This window comes from Pinus tabuliformis, chromosome 9 (assembly GCF_031772625.1).
Source record: "Pinus tabuliformis cultivar Carrire ecotype Pingquan chromosome 9, CPIR1, whole genome shotgun sequence".
NCBI classification, from domain to species: domain Eukaryota; kingdom Viridiplantae; phylum Streptophyta; class Pinopsida; order Pinales; family Pinaceae; genus Pinus; species Pinus tabuliformis.
In genome coordinates, this window is record NC_142307.1 from 1,661,720,194 (window position 1) to 1,661,724,657 (window position 4,464).

Sequence of the window (4,464 nt, forward strand, 5' to 3'; positions counted from 1 at the left end):
GTTAAAATATATTTGAAAAACATAAAATTTAAATATTACACATTTTTAAATTCTGATCATATTCACTTTTTTTTAATTATAACCCACATTATTTTTCTATTTAAAATATATTTTTTATTTAAATGGGAAAAAAATAAACCTTTCACATCATTCGGCATAAAAAAAATGTATACATGTATTAGCAGCAGTTATGCGTGAATACAAAGTCACCAATGGCATCTTCTTATAGGAAGTAAAAATTGGGGTGTTATAAGCCTCACCAGTGCTCCAGAATTGCTACGTGGTATGATACATTATATTACTGATGAACCTACTAAAGAAATATGAGGTATGAAAAACCTCATACCTTTAGGAATAGAAGTCCGATCTCATGTGTTGATGGGGTATGAAGAACCAAAGGAAACCACTAGTGGTAAAGATGTCAAACTGAACTTTATAGCTAATGCAAAAGCTATGAATGCACTTCTGAGTGTTCTATGTGACTCTGAATTTATCAAAGTAATGCATTGTGAGACAACTAGAGGTATTTGAGATAAATTAGAAAATATTCATGAAGGAGATAAAAAGGTGAAGATGGCCAAATTACAAGTGTAGAGAACTTAGTTTGAAACATTAAAAATGAATGAAGATGAAGATATAGCTAAACTATTTTTAAGAGTTGATGAAGTTGTGAATATCCTGTCTTGTTTAGGTGAAACGAACAATGAAAGTGTAATAGTTCAAAAAAATTTGAGGTCATTACCTCCTAAGTTCAATCCTAAGGTTTTGAGCTATAAAAGAAACAACAAACTTTGATATCTTAAACAGATGTCAACTACATGGCTCTTTGATAGCATATGATATGAGAATTCAAAAAGGAAAGGCAACCAATGGAGAGGCAACTTTCAAGGAAGACCAACCCACAAAATAATAGGAGCGGTCATGCTCAATTTCTAATGAAGAAGAAGCCAAATTCGTCAAAATTTTGAAGAAAGGCATAGGTAAGTATACAAGAAAACTTCCATTTAAGTGTTTTAGTTGTGGAAGAGTGGGACACTATGCATCAAAATTCCCTTTTAAGAAAGAGGAAAATCAATTTAAAGGGAAAGAGAAGAACAAGTCTAACAAAATGCAGAAAGAGAGACAATTCAAAAAGAAAAATTCTATGCTCAAGAAGATAGCAATGGATGTGAAAGCTCTAACGAATCCTCTAATGAAGATGTAACAAGTGAATTTATACTAATGGCCTTGGAAGAACTTGAAAAGGATTGTCAGGAATATGAAGAAGAGGGAGGTGAGGTAGACCTTAAGGGGGAATTAATCAGTGCCCTAGATGAAATACATAGGCTTAAACTAAAAAATATAAAGAAGAAAGAGATCCTATTAAAATATGTAAAGGAATGATCAAATTCAGAAGACATTATCAAGTTGAAAGTTGAACTTGAAGAAGCAGAGAAGGTGGAAGACGTTTTACTACAACAGATAAAAGAGAAAAACTAGGAGTGTGAAAAATTGGAGGAAGAGGTGGTATGTGTAAAGAAAAAACTGGAGAAATCTCAGACTCACCTAAACATAAATATTCAACAGATAAAGGGATATGAAAAACTAGATGTGGTATTGAATTCTCAAATGTATCCAATCATAAGGACAGGGTTAGGTTATGATGGAGAATCTAGTAAATCTATGGAAGAGGATAAAAGGACAATCACCTTTGTAAAAGCTACTAGGAGAGAGGATGATGACTCACCATCAATCTAAGAATAAAAATTTGAGCAACATTTCATCATCAAGTGGACAACCTCAAACGGACATTGGCGATGTAGCACAGAAAGCAAAAGAAATGGAAAATCAATACACAACCTATCAGAGGCTTCACTTCTTCAGAAGACAGGGTTATCAAATGTCAAGTTGGTTAGATTCGCAAACAACATCTTCTACCAGGTACAGATATTTGTTTTATGGATATTTTTATTACTGTAAAAAATTTGGACATAAAGCCATAAATTGTAGAGCTTATGTTAGAATAATTGATTTTGGAAATTTTAAGATGAGAAAGAATGGATTCGCAAATGTTAAAACAAATATGAATCTAGACAAAAATTCATTTGCTTCATTCTGTGATATGACTAAATGTTTCTATTGTCACAACTTTGGGCACAAGACATATGAATGTAAGCTTAAAGACAATAGATTAACATCTCAAATATGCATAAAACAATTGGATGCATACAATCAAGAAAGAAGGTAGAAGAAAATAAAACGGATAAGTGTGACTTAGTTTTGTATGCTAAAAATCAAAATAATAAATGGTATGTGGACAATGTTTTCTTTAGACATATGACAGAAGATAAAAGAAATTTTGTTTCCCTAAATGAAAATAAAACTAGAATTTTCACATTCGATAATGATGAAGCATGTAGAATTAAAGGAAATGGCAGAATCTGTCTAAACAATGGAAGATGTAAGGCTCAATATGTATTGTTTGTAGACAGTCTAAAACATAAATTGTTGAGTGTGAGTCAGATGTGTGAAAAAGGTTGTGATGTTCTTTTTAGAGCTCAAGACTGTGAAATCAGGTCAACATCTACAGGGAAGGTTTTGGCTAAAGGAGTTCGAACTGAGAATAATGTATATATCTTGAAATAAGAGAATGAGGAATGCTACATCAGTGAAGAGATGAATCTTAGCTATGGGATAGGAGAATGGGACATCTCAACTTTGATCACATCATCAAACTCGTCAAGAAGAAAGCAACTAGAGATCTACCAACAATAAAAACACCTCAAAACACTATCTGCAAATCCTATCAAATGGGAAAACAAACACGAACATCATTCGAAGTCAAAGATAAATGATCAAGCAGTAAGCCCTTGCAACTAGTTCATATGGATCTATGTTGGCCTTCTAGAACAGAACCACTAGGAGGAGAACAATATTTCATGTTAGTAATAGATGACTATTCAAGATTAACATGGGTGGCATTTCTCAGATATAAGTCAGAAGTATTTGGGAAATTCAAAACATTTAAGGAATTAGCAGAAAATCAAATAGATTGCAAGATAAAGTGCATAAGGCCAAACAGAGGAGGTGAATTTACATCATATGAGTTTGCAGAGCTACGTCAAGAATTTTGGATAAAGAAACAATATATTATTTTAAACACACCACGAAAAAATGGAGTCATAGAGAGACAAAACATGTATGTTCAACAAATAAACAAAACCATGATGCATGAAATAAACATTCCTCAAAACTATTCGGTAGAAACGGTGCATTCTATCTAGGAGGTTCATTGATTGCATGGCTAAGAAAAAAAAACATTAGTATCTCTATCTACCACAGAGGTTGAGTGCACAGCAGCTGCAACATGTTGCACTCAAGTATTGTGGATCAAACAAACACTGCAAGACATCAAGGTAAATTTTAATGAACCTATATCTATCAAGTGAGACAATACAAGTGCAATAAGCACTTGAAAAATTCTTGTGCTCCATTCAAAGACTAAACACATCCCTATAAAATACCACTTTCTCAAAGAACAAGTGGTTGGGTGAACAGTGAAGATGGAGTAAATACCCACAAGGGAGAAAATAACATACATATTTACAAAACACCTTACTAAAAAACCATTTGAATATCTAAGAAAAAGACTAGGGATAGTACCTACAGACTCTCTTAACTAATGTGCCTTTCGAAAGAAGAATGTACAAGACTGCAAAGTATACGAAATCGAGCACGTTCTAAGGGGAAGATTATAGTAGCAAGAAGGAATAATGAAGAGGAACACAAACCTTATGATCATGAAAATAATTTAAAGGAGGAAGAACAAAAGTGTCATCAAAGTGGGAAATCAAGTCACGATCTCTTGGAGATATCAACATCAATCAGGTTCACAATTCAAAAGTCCATTTTTCAATGGTTTTTTTTCCCTTGTATATATCTAATGCATAAACATGTAAATAAATTTCTAAAAGTAAAAATAATACTAGTACTTCTAAGGCAATTGCACATCTATTCAAATCATAGTGAAAGTTCAGCATAAACTATTGTATAATTACATAATCTTTCTTTATCAAAAATTCATCATTATCCGAATGCATCATTGTACATTATGATGATCATGACTAAACATATCATGTATAAAATCCTTTGAGCCATGGAAGATATTCTCATCAAGCAGAGAAGTAGACAATATATATGTTTAGGTTTGGTTTAGACATGCATTCACCATGAAACGTCATGTGATCTAGATCAGAACCTAGGCATTGAAAATCTCCTTGTGAAGGCTTCTATTCAACAACTAATCAAATTTTGTGCCAATTTCACTACATCACTAGGATTTACTTAAATACTTCAACATTGTCTTTGTGACCTCTAATATGAATGCTCAAAGAAGAAAAATGAGTTTATCAACAAAAGATGAAAGGTTAGAGAAATTGTAGCAAAATAATTTGCCATCTCAAAAGGAAAATTTGGAAATCATCC